This window comes from Triturus cristatus, chromosome 4_2, assembly GCF_964204655.1.
Source record: "Triturus cristatus chromosome 4_2, aTriCri1.1, whole genome shotgun sequence".
NCBI lineage: Eukaryota > Metazoa > Chordata > Amphibia > Caudata > Salamandridae > Triturus > Triturus cristatus.
In genome coordinates, this window is record NC_140586.1 from 204,607,715 (window position 1) to 204,628,260 (window position 20,546).

At 44.9% G+C, this 20,546-nt stretch overlaps 1 protein-coding gene across 2 annotated transcripts in view; it reads left to right on the plus strand.

The window, feature by feature from the left end:
- Window positions 1-20,546, plus strand: part of GRIN2B (glutamate ionotropic receptor NMDA type subunit 2B) — a 572,709-nt gene that overhangs the window by 250,750 nt on the left and 301,413 nt on the right. The window lies entirely within an intron of this gene.

Here is a 20,546-nt window from a genome sequence, read left to right on the forward strand (position 1 = left end):
TCTCAAATCAAGCCCCCCCAACCCTCTCTAAAAGGAGGAGGCCGGACTGCAGCTCCCAGCGTGCACCAGGACCCTATAGTTAGACCCTTTGCCGCCCCCCACGCACAACGGTAAGCAGCTTCTGTGAGTGACACATTCCTACATCCTCCACTGGTTGCCTAGGAGACGGGATAGAGGATGGAGAGGCGGTTGCTAGGTTATCGCCCCCTCTCTGCCTGTATTTGAATCTGCAGGGCCTGTCTAGTGAAGTGAAGGCGGGGGCAGCCAGGGACAGGGAATGGTCCGCACAGGGAATGAGCTACAGCAAATGCACCAAAGGGAATGACCAGAGAGTCAACGAGCCACAGTGAGTGAGTCACACAGGGAATGATCCCCAGGAAGTGAACCACACAGATGAGCTGCAGGAAATGAGACACAGTGTCTGAACCACGGGAAATGGCCCAAAAGGAACAGGCCACACAGTGAATGAGCCACAGGGAAAGATCCACCCAGAAAATGAGCTACAGGGAATCAACCACAGAGAATGAGGCACATGAAATGAGCCATACTGTGAATAGCCATGTGCCACAGGGGAAGGAGCGACTTAGAATGAGCCCGAGGGAATGAACCCGAAGGAATGAGCCACCAAGGCATTGAGCCTCTGGGACAGATCTCTGGAGAGAATTAACCACACGGAGTCTGACCCAGCGCTTTAAATGAGCCGGTATTGTCCGGTACTGAGTACCGGCACTTCCATTTTTCCATTTCAAGCACTTGTCTGACTCACCGGAAATAGGCCACGGATTATAAAATAGGTGGTACAAGGAAGGAATGAGCAACACAGGGAATGAGTCACCACACAGACTGAGCCACACAGGGACCGACCCACAGGACTTGAGCCACAGGAAATGAGTGACATGCAGAATGAACCACAAGGAATGAGCCACGTAGGGTACGCGCCACACTGGAATGAGCCACAGAGAATGGGCAACGGGGAATAAGACGTTGTGAATGAGCCCATAGGAATGAGCCACTAGGAATGTACCCAAAATGGAATGGGCTGCAAGACATGAGCAACGCCGAGAATCAGTCACAGGGAATGAACAGCAAGAACTAAGCCAGAGTGAATGAGATACTGAGAATTGGCCACAGGGAAAAAGGGCATGCAAGGCGTGAGCCACAGGAATTGAGTTACATGCCGAATGAAACATAAGGAATGGGCCACGCAGGGCACGCGCCACACTGGGAATCAGCCACAGAGGATGGGAAACGGGGAATGAGCCAAAAGGAATGCACCCAAATGGAATGGGCTCCAAGAATTGAGCAACACCAAGGATTAATGAACAGCAAAAACTAAGCCAGAGAGAATGAGATACTGAGAATGGGCCACAGGGGAAAAGGGCATGCAAGGAGTGTGTCACAGGAATTGAGTAGCTCATAGAAAGAGCCACAAGGAATGAGCTGCAGTGAATGAGCCACATATGGCAGCACTAGCTGAGTTACCAAAATCAATTTGGTAGTTGGTTGAAATCTTCATGGAAAATAGCATTTCACTCCGCTATTACTGATCAGAAACCCTCACAAACAGTCTTCGGAGGCACAGGCCATCAGGGTGAGTGGGCATCCAGTGGACTCTGGTTTCTTGCTCCTATTGAGACCTGAAAAACGCTATCAGTGGACCATCCAATACAAGTTGTCCGCAAGCGGTTCCCTAGCTGCAGTTGGTAGTCCCATGAAGATTTTTTCACTGCAATAGGAGGAGGCTTCATTTTCGTCCTGCAAAATCTGAAGAGTAAGATGTGTGGTCAGTACTTTGGTGGGCTGTGTAGAAGGGACGGTGGCCCTTTCTAATAAACCAGCAACACCTTTATTAAAGCAGTCAACATTTGGAAGACTTCACAATCAGACTGCTAAGGTAGGGCTGAACCTACGGAGATATTACCACATCAGACAGGCTTTGAAAACACTTTGCTGGCTCCCAGTGAATTTCAGGTTCAAATTCGAGATACTTCGTATTATTCACAAGGCCTTATAGAATAAAGTAGGTCCGGGCAGTGAACTCCGCTCCGTTCGTGGAGTTTGCAGGGTTTTCGGCACTGGGGCCCGCCACTGGGAGCATGCGGAGTTAAAAGAAACTCCGCTACACACGTAGCGGAGCAGAGTTTTTTCTCGCTCACCAACATTAAGTTGGCGAGTGACAAAAATCCAATGCTAGACCACCTCCCAGCGAGATTTCTCAATGCAGGAGGTCACGGATGATCGCTACCGCTAGCGTTGTGAAACCTTTCGTTCACATTGAAGAAGCTGAAGCTCGATTAGAACTTCTACTCGCGCCGCAGAGAGAAGCATCGCGCTTTTGCGCGTGGTGCTGTTTATGCTGATTTTGCAGCGCGGGACAAACAGCCAGTGCTAAAAATCATCATGAAAGGCGCAACGTAACACACTCCACCACTTATGGAACTTGGCGTAGTGCGGCTGAGTTTTTTTGTCACTTTGCGGAGTTCAGTGTAGCAGAACTCCGCCCAGGGCTATAACAAAGGCCCTCAAGGGTGGCAAAAGATAGCGTCCCCTTATGTTCGGTCAGGAACTTTAGATTAGCATCAACTTGCACTGCCTGGTCCCTCGAGCACCATGCAATCAACTGAAACTGACAGGCGCTCCTTGGGAATGCCAGAACCTAAGCTCTTCCTTTCTTACTGTGGGACAACCTACCTCTACAGAGGAGGTTATTCCACATCATAGTGATACTACAGAACAATCTTTAGTGCCTTTGCCTCTAAACCAAAGGCATACAGGTGCGAGGAGGCTTGATCAGACCTGTACAGGCTCAGCTTTCTGGCTACCATAACAAAGCCTGTCCAACCACAGGATGGTGTTTCATGGTAAAGGTCCTGGGGGCAGCGTCTTCCACCTTTCCAGCAAAGCATCACGAAAAGTACTGAGAGGACAGGGAGGAACCAGGGGGGGGGGCACGTGCATGCCACTCTAACACTGACCATTCCGAACACTTCATCCATACGTTCCAGTCCAAGCAGAGATCATGGGTGACTCTATAAGCTGGATGCCTTTGACTCATCTATGTCCTCATTTAATCGTTAACAGGTACAACTCAGGGGTTAGCCATTGAAAGAAAATAAATAAATACATACTCAGCTCCGCGGAAATCCCCCAGGACAAATCTGTCTATCTATCTATCTATCTATCTATCTATCTATCTATCTATCTATCTATCTATCTATCTATCTATCTATCTATCTATCTATCTATCTATCTATCTATCTATCTATCTATCTATCTATCTATCTATCTATCTATCTATCTATCTATCTATTAAATATTTATATATAAGCAGAGCACTCTGGGTAGTTTCCAAGTTTATGTGGAGAGCAGCTCCTGTATAGAGCACATTATGACGCCAGTGATGCTCTGAATTTGCTTACCTCAAATGTCTGTTTTTCTTGCAAAGTATTTAAGCATAGGATTAGCACAGTGCCATCGATGCTGAGCTGTAAAATGACAAAAGCCTTTTACCACTCCAGGCACAGTTTTACAGCTTTGGTATCAAATACCATCCAAGCCAACCTGGAATGAATAAAATAATCTTCTGACATGTGTTTCGCTATCATTATAGCTCTTCAGAGAGGTTTGGCTTTGCCTAGACACAAGGGAGCACCTAGTAAAAGTCAAAACAATACAATTTCAGACTTAATGTGCCACATAAATTGTGCAAAAAAGAAGCAGAGAACTCTGGGTAGTTGCCAAGTTTAGGTGGAGAGCAGCTCCTGTATAGAGCACCTAAAACAGCAGCAACATCCTGAATTTGCTCACCATAAATGTCTTTTCTTCTAGCTAAGTGTTTAAGCATAAGATTTGGACAGTGCCATCATTATAGCTCTTCAGAGACGTTTAGCTTTGTCCAGATTGCATAATTTATGTGGCACTCTAAGCCTGAAAGGGTATTGTTTTGATATATACTGGGTGCTCTCTTGTGTCTGGACAAAGCTAAACCTTTCTGAAGAACTATGATGATAGCGAAACATGTGTCAGGAGTTGCTTTTATTCATTCCAGGTTGGCTTGGATGGTATTTTACCAATTCAAAGCTGTAATACTGTGCCTTGAGGGGTAAAAGGCTTTTGTCATTTTACAGCTCGGCATTGATAGCACTGTGCTAATCCTATGCTTAAAGCCTTTGCTAGAAAAACACAGACACTTGAAGTCGGCAAATTCAGAGCATTGCTGGTGTTGTAGGGTGCTCTATACAGGAGCTGCTCTCCATCTAAAATTGGGAACTACCCAGAGCTCTCTGCCTATTTTTTACATAATTTATGCAGTATTCTAAGCCCGAAAGGGTATTGTTTTGATATCTATCTATCTATCTATCTATCTATCTATCTATCTATCTATCTATCTATCTATCTATCTATCTATCTATCTATCTATCTATCTATCTATCTATCTATCTATCTATCTATCTATCTATCTATCTATCTATCTACCTGTCTGTCTGTCTGTCTGTCTGTCTGTCTGTCTGTCTGTCTGTCTGTCTGTTTTTTTGTGTGACTGGTGCCACCAATTCAAGTTGGCTCAGTACCTTGAATGCTTGACGCTGTGTCCTCAAGGCGTGAGTTTGATTCCTAGCAAGAGTTACTCGACCTTCGCTTCTGTCTTTCACAGGAAGTTAAACTGAATAACTCTAAACTAGGTAAAAAAAAACATTTCCTCACTCCACTGCTCCAAAGTGACCTATAAAAAATATATATTATTTAACCAGCATCTAATGATAAATACATTGAAGTGAGTAAACATCTGAATGAAATGTAAAGACTATAGACCCTATGGTTAAAATCTTTAAATTATTATTTAAACGCATTGTCGATCTGTTCAAACTTTTGACTAGTTAAGCTGACAGAGTCAGTGTAATAACAAACTTTATGTATAATATTTAAATCAAAACCTCATTTGTATTGAATATATTGGTCAAACGACCCTAGCTTAATGAGGAACCTCATCAGTGTGGATGGCCACCGGAATCATGCGACGCCAATGGACACGTTTCTGTGGCAGGGTTTGATAAATCATGCTGCAAAGAAAAGGCAATTCATCAACCTTTCCTAGTCATTTTTAAAAACGAGTTTTCATTCAGTTCCTTTATTTCCGTTAAGAAACATCTTGCAGAGGTAGGGTACCAGAATATTGATGCCAGAATATTGCGTGACATATATTTAGTGTCTCACTGGAGATAATAATAGAAAATCTACACCTAAAAGGATGACATTTTTGTAAACAGTATTTAGGACAGAGTACTTATGTCTGATGATATTTCTGGCATCAATATACTAACATACAACCCCACAGGTCAGAATTGTGTATTTCACATTAATTTATTATGTTAGTGTATAAGTCGGAGGAATTTTAGGATTCAAGAGATGAAAACTTACAGAGAAATGCATCATGGTTGGGATTCTTCTAAACTCTTTGTGCTGTTTTTTAACCACTGCTGCTTTGTGAACAGTGTCTCTGTTGTAGACATGAATTTCAGTGACTACTGTTGAACACATTTTCATATAAAAAAGGAACCATTCTTTCTGCCTTGTCTGTATTATTTCTAAGTAACAAAGGCTTTTGCTCCCTACTGTAGACAGGCGCACTTCCCCATGCCATCTATAAGGGATATCACCACTATCCAATCAAAATTGTCACCACTTTTAATACCTGAATTCAGCACTCAATTAAGGTGCGGTCTGGTAACTTTGCAAAGTGTCTAATGCTACATTGCACTTGTGTGCACCCCTTTTACTAGCTTTTGATCCAGCTGAGACACAAACTACTTAAAAAAGAAAATCTGCACATTATGCAGGAGATGGTTGATGGAAAACCTGTGACTGCAGAACGGCATAATTCCAGCGACTGTATATAGAATTCAAGTGAGATAATTATCTGGTCTCGACATCAATGTCTTCTTTGGTATCCTTAGCATTATTCCCTATAACTCCTTAGTTTGTAGTGTACTTTGTTCATAAGAGTCACCAAGTCTACTGTGATGTGAACATGTAATTGGAAGCAGATGATAAGATATTGCTCTATGACCTTTCAGGTTTGCTGATTTACTTTTAAATGAACCTCTCCCTCCCTCATGGACTTCCAAAGGAACCTCAAGGCGAGGGGATAGGTTGTGGCCTAACGGTTAGAGTGGTCGACCTCAAAGCTGGTGAACCGGGTTTGAGTCTCTGCAACAATACTCAACATCCTGTGATTCTGGCCAAATCATTTAATCTCCCCATTCCCAAAAAATATGAATGTGTCTGTCTGTGATGCAACTGGTGCTCATGTAAAGCGCTCCGATCCCTGATATCTTCGGATCGAGTTTGTGCTGTACAACAAAAAAAAAAGAGGGCATGGCTCTTCCAGACGAAACTGGCATGATCTCCTCCTCCCCCCACAGGCTTGCCCTACTCAGCACTTGGATACCCTCACAGGAGATTAACAGCGCTCTGCAAATACACATAACACCGAAATAGGGACTGCTTCTTGATATTGCAGTCTGATGCAGAGTTGATTGCATATCTGTGTGCAACACACCAGCGTCCACCAAGCAATGAAGCAGTTGACTGATTGAGTTTTTCTTGGAGGTATGTTGTGTGAGGGCATGACTGGAATGATGGGAATACACTTCATGTGCCTTAAGCCAAATACTATGATAGTTCTGACATTTCTGTAGTGGCTTACCTGTCCATTGGAGGCTATTGATGCTGTTATCACATGAGAAATCTTAATTCTGAGCTTCTACTACTATGAAATGCAGATGCAGCAGGGCAAAACGAAATGAAGTATCAATGGTGAGCTGGTGGATACATTTTTCTACTTGGTCCTGCATATGTTTATTTAAGTATGCATGCTTTGTGTCAGATGTGCACTACAAATTCTACTATCTCCTGGGACTAGGCAAATTAATCAACTAAAATGAAAAAAAACTCAAGTACAAGGCCTCATATTCAGTCATCAAACAGATATCCTTCAAAGAAAAAAGAGGAATGTTTTTATTTTTCTGGAAACTCAGAAAATTAAGCACTATGTAGATGTGCGAGCTTTGGCGGGACAGAGAGGAGTATCTGGCTGCGCAACCTGTAGCGGGACAGGGTGGAGGATCTAGCTGGGAAAACTTTGACGGGACAGAGAGGAGCTTCTAGCTACGCAACCTTTGGCGGGACAGAGAGGAGCTTCTAGCTGCGCTACCTTTGGCGGACAGAGAGGAGCTTCTAGCTGCGCTACCTTTGGTGAGACAGAGGGGGGTATCTGTCTGCTCAATCTTAACATTCTCCCTTGTGCCTCCACTAATATTTTATCTTGAAAATTACGAGAGTATTCCCTTCAGGCATTTGAAATCTAGACAAGACAGTTTAAAGGTCACACATTCGGACACGGGTAACCAATGAAGGGAATTAGGCCTTTCAGTGATACTATAATATTTCCTAAGGTTCCGCACTGGCTTGGCAGCCATGTTTTACACGTTTCAATTGGGCCTTCTGACTCTTCAGTAGTTCATGGAAGATAGCATCGACCTAACCCAATTTGGAGCTAATAAGTGAATCTATTATGTTTTTGTGATTGATCCCATGTGGATAGAGTTACGTCTGCTTTCGCTGTCTGCGACAAAACAAGATTGACCGAGCCATTGCCTCTATATGAAAAAATAAATTATAGCCTCAAGGACACCAAGATTCCTGAGTTTTCAAAGCGAGTTGTAAGAGAGTAAACAACTCTCAGGGTTCTGGTAAATTACTACTTGTCCTTAGCTTCAGGCTGGGACCAAACAAAAACACAACATTTTTACCCTTTTCAATTCCAAACTGCTTACATTCATCCAGGAGACAATCCCCTCTTCCCTTATTAAAATTGGAAAAAAGTCCCCAGGGCCTCTGTGTGTGTTCCGCATCTGAATGGTCATTGAGCTCTCGAGCCTTGAGGACTAAAAACAGGGGCTTTAGGAAGATGTTTAACAGAAGCAAAGGGGTAACAGGCTTCCAATGGAGAAACACACCAGAACTGCATCAATAGCCGCCAAAGGACGGTGAGCCGATGCAGACATGCCTGAGCCATGCATGTGCCATCTGTACATTTTATAACCCACGTTACGTCTTCTGGGGTTGGGAAGACATAACCTGGGTACAAATGCTTTGCTCACTTCATTTGGGTAATATACCAAATATTGCCCAAGAATTTATGGCTAAATATATATTAAAGAATCATGCGAATGAGCAAGCTTAGATTCTCTTTACAATGCCGGCTTGACTGGTTTATGCACCAAGCTTGCTTTGTGAAGTTTAGCGGGGGTCCACAAATCCCTGTGTAAGATGTGTGTTTCTGCTGGAGTCGTCCCTGGCAATTTTTTTATTGCTAAAAACCAGATTTACTTCTGAGGCTCCTCCTAAAATCCCTCTTAATCCATAATATATGAAAATAGTCCTGTGCCCAGTGTTACTTCCATCTTGAAGCTAGTGGAAGATTGTAGGTGATTGTGGTTGAAGCATTTTTCACTTTGTTTTTTTAAATCTATTTATTTACTTATTTATTACTGTAATTTATACATTCCAGAAGAAACCCTTTTAGTTCCTGTAATCACATGAAGGGAATTTAGTACCTGGTGTTAGTGCGAGAAACAGCAACTCCGACTTCTTATGTGCTCGGATATTGTCATCCGTGCTGTTGATTCATTTCACCGTCCATTTTGAATGATTTTTTTCATCTTTTCCCAGACTAACTGATACAAGAATCATCTAGGTTACGCATATATTTTTCTGGTATGATATGCATTTTCATGGCGTTGTTCAGAACTGGGTTGTTTACAGGGAGGTTGCTAAGTTCTAAGGTTGAGTGTTGGTTTGTTCACCTCCAACCAGTTAGATTTATGTAACCAATGCTCATAGGGCAAAATAAGGCTCCTTGCCAGCAAATCCAATGAGCACTTTTTGAGGTCCCCTATCTTTGCTTCCATAGATGAATACTTAAATAACAGCCTGTATTTTTTCTCGTTCCAAATATCATTTACATATAACTTTTTTAAGGTGACTTTGAAAGCTATCTGGAGACGTGACTGGCAGTATTGTTCTCAATAGTGACTGATGTAACCTCTTATTAGTAGATTCAATAGTATGTTTCATCAGCATAAACCACTCATTTCTTTTGGGAGGTCCTCTAATGTCTTTGGTTTTATGACTCAGACATAGCAAAACTTCTAGCATATTTAAGAAAAGAAGCAGCGCCTTTCAGTGGCGGCTCCTCCGCTATGGCGGATGAGTGTAGCCCCACTGCTTTAAAGCAGTGCGAAGTAGAAACACAAAATAATAACTTTGAGTTATGATTATTTTATGCCTGTGATGCTTTGCGGGTGGGCGGGGCTGCTCTGCTCAGAGCAGGGCAGGGGAGGAGTTGTTTGCCCACTCCTACATGTACATGACTGTTTGGCCAGCCCTCTCGGGCCGCCCAAACCAGTCATGCGCACTTTCCCTGTTCTCCATTCAGGCTGCATTACAGCCTGCGTGGAGAACATACCCAGGTCCCCATTCCCTTGCTGACCGTCAAACCAGGACGCTCAGATCAATCACAGCACTGCATTGCAGCGTTGTGATTGGCCAGGGGAGCCTGGGCGCTTACCAATCACAACGCTGCATTGCAGCGTTGTGATTGGTCAGTGGGGCCTGGCTGTGCTTCCTGTTCCTCGAATTCGACATGAGAGCAGTAGCAGAGACTCGCGATCCGGCGGCTAGGTAAGTTTCTTTTTCTATATTGCGCCCCCCTCCACAGCAACCCCCACGCCCGCGAGCCATGCTGGCCGCCACTGGCACCTTTTGCCGTCTCAGACAGGTAAAAAAGTAGCTTTGTTAACAGAGGCCTCTACTGGCGGACATCTATAGAGAGGTATGTCAATTTAAATCATTATTTCCAAGAAACCTGCTGCTACATTGAGGCAAGACAAGATTGGTGCCTTAGGACGGCATCACGAGGGGGCACTAGACTGCAACTAAAAAATTCAAATATGGCCCTGCTGCTAGAAAAATGAGTAAAAATGGCAAAATGTCATTTTTACCCAGGTTTAAACATTTGTTACACAAGAGCAGACTCCAACTTAAGCCACAGCTGACCGCCACCTCTCCTTTGTCCTCTTCCTGGCTTCTTCTGTGCAACCAGGAAGCAGGAAACACCTGGGCTCCCAGGCTCCCCATAGTTAATCACAATGCTGCAATGCAGAGTTGTGATTGGTCTGAGCGCCGTGGTTCGGCACTCAGCCAGGGAGTGGGAGCCTGTGTATGTTTTCCACCCAGTGTAATACAGCCTGGGTGAAGAACATTAATGCACCCTTTCATAGTGCCCACCACTCCTCCCCCAGCTCTGAGAGCAGAGCAGATCCGCCCGCGCCGCCATGACGCCGCAGCAGGAACAAATAAAATGATAATAATGCCGAGTTATTATCACTTTATTTTTCCTTTCTTTTCACTGCAAAAAGCAGTTGGACAACGCTCCTCCACCTTAGCGGAGGAGCCGCCACTGCCTACAACTGAATTTTTGAAAACCCATTAGATTCGCCGGCTTGCCCCACCTTATTGGAGAGGGAGAAAATACTGAGTTTCTTAAGGAAAAGCCTCAGCTGGCTCCCCCTCAGAGAACTCTTGCCTAAGGCCCATCTGCAACAGGAGTACTAGCCGAACATTTTCTGCAGTACTGCCTTTTATATTGAGCTTTCCTAACCCCCCTCCGCACTCCCAGCATGTCAGGCACATCAATTATTTTGTGTTGCAAAAAACAAAGCCCTGCATGGGGGCAAGAGCGTATCTATCAATAGTGCTGCTAGTGTGATCACTATGGGTGTGAGGAGACCACTGAACCCCAGTTATATCTGTTTTCACTACCTAATTAATGGATGGGGATCTATTGTCCTCGCTTGCATTAGGGCCAATGGTACCCTTGTTAAGCCACTGCTTGGAGGTTTGTCTTTACATAAGAAAAACAAAATGCTGACCAGCATGTTGTGCCTGCAGAACAGAGAGAAACTGCAGGCATTCACATTTTCACCTAAGTCCATCTGCTGCGTCGGTGGGAGCATTTCACTGAAAATTCCCCACGGACGTGGCAGGGAGCTCTAATTTTGACAGCCGGGTTGACTGACATGAGGCTAGCATAGGAAGGGTCTTCTCTGCACTAGTAGTTTGGTGGCCCATGGACCAAAGTCTAAATGATGCCCATAAATTCTTCAATGGATCCTTTCCTTTCAAGATGTTAATCACACACAAGTGGCACAAGGTCAATCCTCTAAGCATTTCTGGTAGTAAAATGCTATAAATCCATCAGACCCTAGTGCCTTACCAGCCAGAAAACCTGTATTACTTCTCTGACCTCTCGAATTTAAGAGGTGCTGTTAGGGAGATGTTCATATCTTCGCTTAGTTTGGGACTGTAGATTGTCCCAAAAGAGTGATCAGTGATAACCGAGTAGACCCAAGGGATAAAGTATTTCTTTTCTAGTAGAAATTAGCAAAATAATGAATTGTCACCTGTGATCTTTTTATTTGTTCATAATCAGCGATCTATTCACTAACCTGCCTCATTATTTCATACATTTTAAATAACTTTTTAGTTAGTGTAAGGATAGCCCTACAGCGTGAATGAAAATATATTGTTTCCCATTTGAGAGTATTGTATTATATTCAGATGGAACGGTGATGCAAGTGTCGAAAACAGGTTGGGCCAACAAAAAAAAAACAGTCTTTACCCAATTTTTAAATTTGTTTTCAAGGCCCCTCAGGTCATTTGTTGATAATTGTATTTCTTTGAGCAAGCCCCCCTTCAAGCTTTGAAGACATCCCATTTAACTTCAGTTTTAACAAGATTGAATTATTGAGCTCAAAACAATCAGCAATGCTCACCATAGTTTTCCCTTTGTAATCCTTATCACCTAGTGGGGTGCTGCATAGGTCCTATATTTTATATACGGTAGCCAGGTTGCTGGCTTTGTACTATTACAATTAGAGGCAATCATTTTTTAATTTTCCTCGTTATTAGAATAATATTCAACAGCCAGTTTGGAATGATTTTAAGGTGTTGTTTTTGTTATTCAAAATAGCAAAAATGACGAACAAGCAGACATGTTTTGCAGGCATGTACTTCATGAAGAGCTTTTCAAGGCAGATTATTCTGTTCAAGAATGTACCATCGGGCACCACATAAGGGATCATGTCATATGGGAAATCAAATATTTTTGCTTTGGTTCTGTGATCATGGCGAGATGCGATTCTTGTATAAAGTCACCCCTATTTGTATGCTTGCCATAATGCCTTATAGATATAGAGAGAGCTGCATGATCAGCACACTGGCTGGTTCTCTGGCTGGGTCCAAAACTGGAGTAAATGCATGGAATGGCCTCCCTGATAGCATAAAACTAATCCCAATAACCGGTAACTACTTGATTCAACACTAACCTTGGGTCCCAGAGCAGCGAGCGGCCTAGCGTAAAGCGTATCAACAACTCGTTAGGGGTAGTTATATAAATACAGTACAAAACGAGGTGTATGATAGATGTTGAAACTAAAGAATAATGTGACTGTGGGATTTGTGTTTGAGGAGAAGGTAAATTTTCTCTTTGCCCCTTTTGCGTGCTCCAAGGTGCTTTATCAAATCTCTGTGCCTTTTTTGGATGAAATCAGGGTGAGTTGTGTTCATCTTTGATTGGTTTCTTGGGAGTCTTCGATAAGAGTCGAGCAGTAATCATTAGGCAGCTCCAGCAGGTATCTCGTTAGATCTTCCTGGAAGTCTGCCTCATCCGCTTTTGACTCCTAAACATTCATCAGTGAAAATGCGTGTGGATCGAAAGCAAGAAGCGCACCAGTCTAGCCGCCTATTCAGTCCTCATGGCTGGATATAATTATTTTATTTATTTATTTAAGGAGTTTAATATAGCGCGAACATGACCCATCCAGGTATCAGAGCACCGTACAAATAGCAAAACAAGGTAAACATAGAACGCATTGGTAATAAACAAATAAAAATACAGTTAGCTGTATGTTGTGCAAATAGCACGTAAGTTGTAACAGCAAAAGCAAGAAAGAATAGGCAAGAAACAAATATATACAATGAAAACCGGTGATTTAGTGTACTCAGGATACAGAAATGTATATAGGCAAGATAGTTCGAAACTTCGTGAGATCAGGAACTACTGCTGAAGGAATCAAATGAGCAAAAACATTTTAAATTCTTTTTTGAAGGAATTTGCTTTCTTAACTGCCATGATGACTACTCCTTTGTTTACTAGTAAATAGCAACCTTGAATTAAGGCAACCTCCCACTTTAGTGGGCCCGATTCATAGAAAAAGCCAGCCTGTTGGAATTCACAAAGATTTCCAAGAGTCCTTTTGGGAGCCGACAACAGTCACACGTTTCCTGGAGTACTCCTAGGAATCTTTTGTGTACTCCTGTTTGCTTTCAGGCTCAATTGAACACCATGCACAGTGGTAAATGGATGAATGCCTTTCGTGTGCCAATGCATTATTCTTCACAGGGAAAGACAACACCTAAAAACGCTTGAATTGAACTCCCTGCCTACGGCCTCACACATTGCATCACAAAAGGCATCATAATTGGCATCTTTGGAGACATCACATATCACCCTTGACATTGATGACATGGCCGTTACCGTTCAAGAAGACTGCAGCACATAGTCCATTGGGCAAAACACAGGTCGTTACCCAACAGGCTGTAGACACCGTGACAAGCCTTCACAGGGACTGGCCTTCAGCATGTCATGGGCAGAAAAAGAAGGAGTAATGCTCGAAGATTCTCCTCTGGCACTTCCTGTCGGACTCTGGGTGCGGCTTCCGACCTTCATGCTGGCTTTCTACTGCCTTAGAAGGGGTGAAGAGGTCAGGCTGTACTTTGAGTAAGGCATGGGATTTCAAGAATACCTCCAATTAAGCCCGGGTCTTTCCGCCCACACTCCCAGATCCCAACAAACTTGGACTACTGCCTTGCCCAGCAGGCAGAAAGCGCAGAGCCTGTCCTGTACTTAATGCGTGCCAGGATGGGAATGGGTGGAGGCCTTACCCTTAGCATCCCCTGTTATGTTGTGCGAGAAAGTCTTGCACTCTTCACCCTTTCACTAGAGCCCATTTGGGTTCGTTTTTTTCCCTTTGCCCAGCAGGATATTATCACCCAATTGCTCCATCTCAGGGAAATCCCCATGTCAATAAAGCGCCCTGAAGCAGCCATGGACAGCTCTAAGCAGTCATTTGAAAAAGAAACTGACAATACAACCAGGACTGCAGGAATTTTGTGATAATGTGATTCTGCGGCCGTTAGTTTTGATGCATAATTATTGATTTAACGCATTTACCACACAATCTATCATCTGTTGCATAATCTGCAGATTGTAACAAAAAAATTGTTTCTAGCTCAAACGGATTAAAAGTTTCAAAAGCCATGGCAACACATGTACGTACGCAGTGGCAGGCCCTTCTCGATGACTGATTGATCATCTTGGAGTTGTTTATTTCTGTATTTCGTTGTTAAAATGGTACTAACGAGGTGAAATCTTTGTCCACACAGTATTACCAAGTGTAAAAAAATATAAAATAATGAATACTATCAAAAAATGTGCCATGTTATGTCACATAATTTGCCTTTTCTTGTAGCTTAATTTAGTCAACCCTACTGCATAGTTTGGTGCTCTCCTGCTATATGATTCCAGTAGCCGGGACACTCCTCAGAGTAGCTGTGCGCTCTACATATGCCGTTACATTTATTTATTCATGATTCCAGTAGCACTGAATATAACATTACATGTGCATGTTGGAAGATTGGGTGTAGGCTCCAGGCATCAGGCAATCATGCTTTTGATATCTTTGAAAGTAGAATTACGCGTGAAAAAACATTTGTTTATAATTAAATGTAATTTTAAAAGCTTTTCATAGAAGTATTGTATAAGAAATGCATAATTAATATATATTTATAAGTACAAATACTACTATTTATATTCATCATACAATTATTCTTATTTCATTGTTTCTCTTCGGGTGTATGAAACGTGGATACAGAGAGGGCATACTGCTAGTCCTCTGGCCTGGTTGCTTGATATTCACTTCATTACCTCCTGTGCTGCGTAAAAGCCATGACCTGGAGTCCAAAGACTGCCAACACTGCAACAAACCAATTAAGGCAGCAGGTCCACATGCGGGAGTTCATTTGTCAGACCCTGCAGTATTTCAGCTGCATGCTCACATACTTGTACATTTGAGTTGTATGGCCCGCTTGCCCATTTCTGTGCTCCCAATTTTGCGTCTGCTGTTGTAGGAGAGTAGGATCTGCACTTGTGTTGCCCCCACTTTTTTTCTGATGTTTACACAGGTTTCTGGCTATAGTCTGACTGGGTCCCTGCTAATCAGGGCCCCAACCTCTCTGTTCTCTCTAAACAACTTGGCGGGCATATTAGATGCACTAGTGATTGGATACTGTGGTACCTTATGAGCCCCTAGTATATGGCACCTTAGAAACCAAGGGCATAGGTACTTCACAGGCCTACCAGGGGCTGAAGCATGTATTATGCCACCCCTGGCCGAAGCAGACTAAATCTCACACCACAGGCCTGCCACTGCAGCCTGGGTGAGGTAGTGTTAGCACTCCTCACTGAGGTATAGGTTTCCTATATCTCACCTTATACACACATATAAACCTATCAGTCACCCCTAAGGCAGGCCCTATCAATCCTGAGGGCAGGGTGCTTGGTTTCCATGTGAGGGGGTGCCTCTGCCTGAGCAGGGCCCCTCTTCAGCTCTCAGAGTCTATTCTCTGTAGCTGTTTGTGGATGCGGTTAAACCATATACTCTTAAGTGCATTATAACCCAGCAGTAAATGCTAACTTTGGGATGGCTGCATCAAAACATGTCGTGTTTGGTGTCAAATGCCTTGGAATCATACCCCTACACCAGTAACTGGTGTGGGAGTATGATCCCACCTTCTAGAGGGATAGACATGTACCCACTATGGAAACACGGTAGAATTCTGAAGAGCCCTGGCATCACAAAATGGATGCCACCAGCACAGACACTGGGCTGCCCTCCTGCTGTTGACCGAAACTCGCAGTGGAGGAGGCCCAACAATAGGCATCCTGTCACAGGGAGGTGTAACCACCTTCCAGACAGGATTTAGTGTATTGGGGCTGGGTGGGTCCACTCCTAGAGTGCTTTGAAGTCCTGCACTTGGGGAGCAGTAGGCTCCTCTGTGCATATGCCAGCTCAAACCGGTTCAGGGGCTACCAGCCCCTGCTCTGGCACGAAACTGGACAAAGGGAAGTGGGTGTAGCCACCCACTCCCCTGACCCTCCCATAGGAGTGGTCATAGAGCTAGTCCCTCCCTTTCTTTTAGTATAAGTTAGGGAACCCTTGCCATTGAAAACTAGATATCCCTGGACGACGCTCTGAAAGAAGAATCTTGGACCTTCGACGTTCCACTACCTTTGGAAGACTGAAGAATCTCCCTTAGAGTCAAGGAGTGACTCCCCTGCTTGGCAGGCACCAAAACTTTGCATCAACGGTCGCAAACTTTCCGCTCCCGCAGGAGTCCGAAGTCCCTGCAGCCCCGGAAGGGGATTTCCTGACTTCGACGCCCATTGTGAGCCCCCAGTGAAGCTGAGATGAGTGGACCCCACGAGTGACGAGGGACAGCAATACCCGGGTACCGTGCACTATTGTCGAGTGCAACCCCTTCACGACGTTCTACGAACTTGTGCTTTGGACCACGTGTGGCCCAAGCCTTCAGCAGGATTTCCTCCGAAAATCAGAGGCCTACCTCGTCCCGAGGGACCGTGGGCTCCTGGTGAGTGAATCCTCCCGAGGCGTCGTCGCGATCCCTTGCCGGTTGGCTTGTGGGTCCCCTGAAGACTTTTCTACAGAACCAAAGGGCTCCCCTGGTTGCTCCAGGCCTGCCCTGACTTACCCTTGCTGGGTGTTTCCCACAGACCTTGCTTGTCTGCACCGCTGACTTTCTTCACTTTCCACGAGACTTGCTGTTGCCAAGGCTTGTTGGCTCCAATCCGGTTGCCGACACCTCAGTAAGCTGCAGACTTCGTGGGACACTCCGAATCTAGCTCCTGGTCATCGTCGACGCCTCCTGGACCTCGTGGCTGAAGAGTCAAGACACCCGTGATCACCTGAAATCACCCGACTACTGTGGGCATCCAGCTTCCTGGCCCCGGGTCACTGGTAAGTGACTTTGAACACTGTTTCCTCTGCTTTCAGGTCTTCTTTCTTCAGAATCCAGCCTTGGATTCCACCGGACACTTCTCCTGTCTTCACAAGCAGCAAGTCTTCTTTGGCTCCCATTGAAAACGACGCCACGACCCGACACCAAAAGACACCTATGCACCCGGCTTCCCTGGGTGAGGTAACTCGAGTACTCCGGTGCTCCTGTGTGTGTTGGCTCTAGAACTACTTACCCTGTATGTGACTTGCTTGTAGACTCTCCTGAAGTACCCTAAAACTTTAAAATTCCAACCGCGACTTGCTCCATTGAAGTCTTTTGGGATCAGTGGCTGTGTTCTCACACTGCATGCGTCTCCCGTGGGTCCTTTACTTACCTGCCTTGGGTGGATTAGTGAACCCCCAGTGCTTCTGAAGACCTTAGGCCTTCTCCCTTCTCAAGTCGTTCTTCTTATACCTCTTTTTTAGTATATGGTCTGGTATGCCCCTAGGGTCCCAGCCATATAAGTGCTTAATTTGTTGTGAAATGTTGATTTGTGCATATGTCCTTGACTTCAAATCTCATAAAGAGATTAGTAGAGTGTGTCTAGTAATAAATACATATGAACAAATGTTACTTACCTGTAAACTGTGGTTCTCCAGTATTGGTGTCTTTCATAGATTCACATGCTTGAATATTCCCCGTCGTCGAAGTGGGAGTCCCACGGTACATAAAAAGCAATAAGTCTCATGTATATAGATACATACATAAACTATATAAGAATAAAATACATATACAAATAAACTTTATATAGTTCAAAATAACATATCAAGTCAAAAGTACCATAGGATAACATTGACACATAGGAAAGCATTGAAAAAAGGAATCACTTTGCTGACATATCCATGTCGTTTTTATAGTCCAAAGTCCAGCCAATCAGGCGCGAGCACCCTCTAGAACCTTCTCCTCAGAGGCTCAGGCCCTCAGATTTTCGTAGCACAAGAGTGACAAAAGAGTCTAATGAGGAGAAGAGAGCCTCTGAGGGGAGGAGGGTGGGTCGCATGTGAATCTATGAAAGACACCAATACTGGAGAACCACAGTTTACAGGTAAGTAACATTTGTTCCTCTCCAGTATTGGGGTGTCTTTCATAGATTCACATGCTTGAATAGAATAGTGAGCAGTACTCTGCAGCCTGAAGCTGCCCGGCAGATCTGATGAATGGGCACACCAGCGAATAAAGCAGTGGAGGAGGACATTGCTATGGTAGAATGCGCCCTCACTCCAGAAGAAAGAGGCTTGCCAGCCTTCTGATGGCAGAAAGATATCGCTGAAGAAATCCAACGTGCAATTGTTGGTTTGGTAGCAGAATGTCCCTTACAGGTTCGCTCGTAGGCAACGAACAGTTGATCAGACTGGCGAAAGGGTGCCGTTCTGCTGATATAAAACTTGAGACACCTCTTTAAGTCCAAAGAGTGTAGACTCTGTTCCGCTGGAGATTGCAGATGAGGAAAAAAGGTTTTTAAAATTACGGGTTCATTAAGATGAAAATCGGACGGCACCTTTGGCATGAAAGCTGGGTTAGTGCGAAGGATAACACAGTTCGATTTAAATTGAAGAAAAGGAGGCTGGATTGTAAAGGCGTGAATGTCACTTACTCGGCGAGAGGAAGTCAGTGCAAGCAGGAGGGCGACCTTCCAGGTTAAAAATTTGAAATCCGCTGAATGGATTGGCTCAAAGGGCGCATTCATAAGCTGCGCCAATACGATGTCAAGACGCCACGTGGGCAGAGGACGCCGAATGGGTGGAAACATCCGGAACAATCCTTTAAAGAATTGCTGAATTACTCTAGATGAATAGAGAGAGGAAGAGCCGTCCTGACAAAAGCGAGAAATTGCCGCTAGAAAGACTTTTAAGGTGGAGTGAGACAGTCCTGACTGTGCCAACTGCAAAAAGAAAGGCAGAATCTGTGCTGGGGAGGCGTGCACTGGGTGGATGTGAACAGACGAGCACCAGTGACAGAATCGCTTCCACTTTAGCTTGTAGGTCTTCACCGTGGAAGGCGCCCGCGCCCTGGCAAGAACTTCCCTGCAGGCAGGTGGAATGTTCAAGTAAGCAAATTCAAGGTGCTTAGGTACCAGGCAGACAATTTGAGTGAACTGGGATTCGGATGGCAGATCCGACCGTTGTTCATTGATAGAAGGTCCGGCCGCGGGCGAAGCAGGTTGGGCTCGCACTGAGTGAGGAGCAGTAGCTCCGAGAACCATGCCTGCCAAGGCCACCGTGGAGCAATCAGGAGAATGTGGCACGGTTGTCTCCGCATTTTCCACAACACTCAAGGAATCAGAGGGATCGGCGGAAAAGCGTAGGCAAATATCTTGCACCAGTCCAGCGAAAGGGCATTTCCGCGCGACCCTCTGTGAGGAAGCCAACTTGCGTAAGACTGGCATTTGTTGTTCTGTGGAGTTGCAAAGAGATCCAGGTTCGGGTGACCCCAAAGGCTGAAGACAAAGTCTAGAGTCGGCTGATGCAACTCCCACTCGTGGGTCAATGACGTTGACCGACTGAGTGAGTCTGCGAGAATGTTGGAAATGCCGGGCAGGTGGACTGCAGTGAGCGTGATCCGATGGAGTATGGCCCAATCCCAGATCTTCTGAGCCAGCTGGGAAAGCAGTGGAGATTTTGTCCCACCCTGCTTGTTTAGGTAGTGCATGCTGGTGGTGTTGTCCGTTTGAATGAGCACTGATTCCCCTTGAAGCTGGAGCCGGAAGGATTTGAGTGCAAGGAAAAATTGCCATCAGTTCTAGTCTGTTGATGTGCCAAGAACGTTGAGACAGAGTCCATTTGCCCTTGATGGACAGATCTTGAAGGTGTCCGCCCCACCCTTCCAGGGAGGCATCCGCGGTAAGAACGAGTTCCGGGGCTTTCGCCAGAAAAGAAGTTCCAGCTGCGATGTTGCGAGGTTGTGTCCACCAGTGCAGAGCCTGTGCCATGCGAGCGGTTACGACGATCCGGTCGCTGAAAGAACCGGAGATCTGGCACCATTGTTTGTCTAGTTCCTCTTCAGTCTGCAATGTGGGATCAAAGAAATGCAGGAGGACGCCATCCCCAGAAAGGACTTCAATATGCGGACTGAAACGGACCGCTTTGATCTGATGGAAGCTGCGAGCTGCAGGATCCGTGTTTGCCGATCGACGGAGACGAAAGCCATGGCCATGGAGGTATTGATGGTAGCGCCTAGGAACGTTCTGTGCAGAGCTGGCGTGAGCTGAGATTTCTGTATGTTGACAATACTGAGTATCTAGGGATGCTTGGTGGTAGGACTGAGACTTGATGAGACAATCGTCCAAA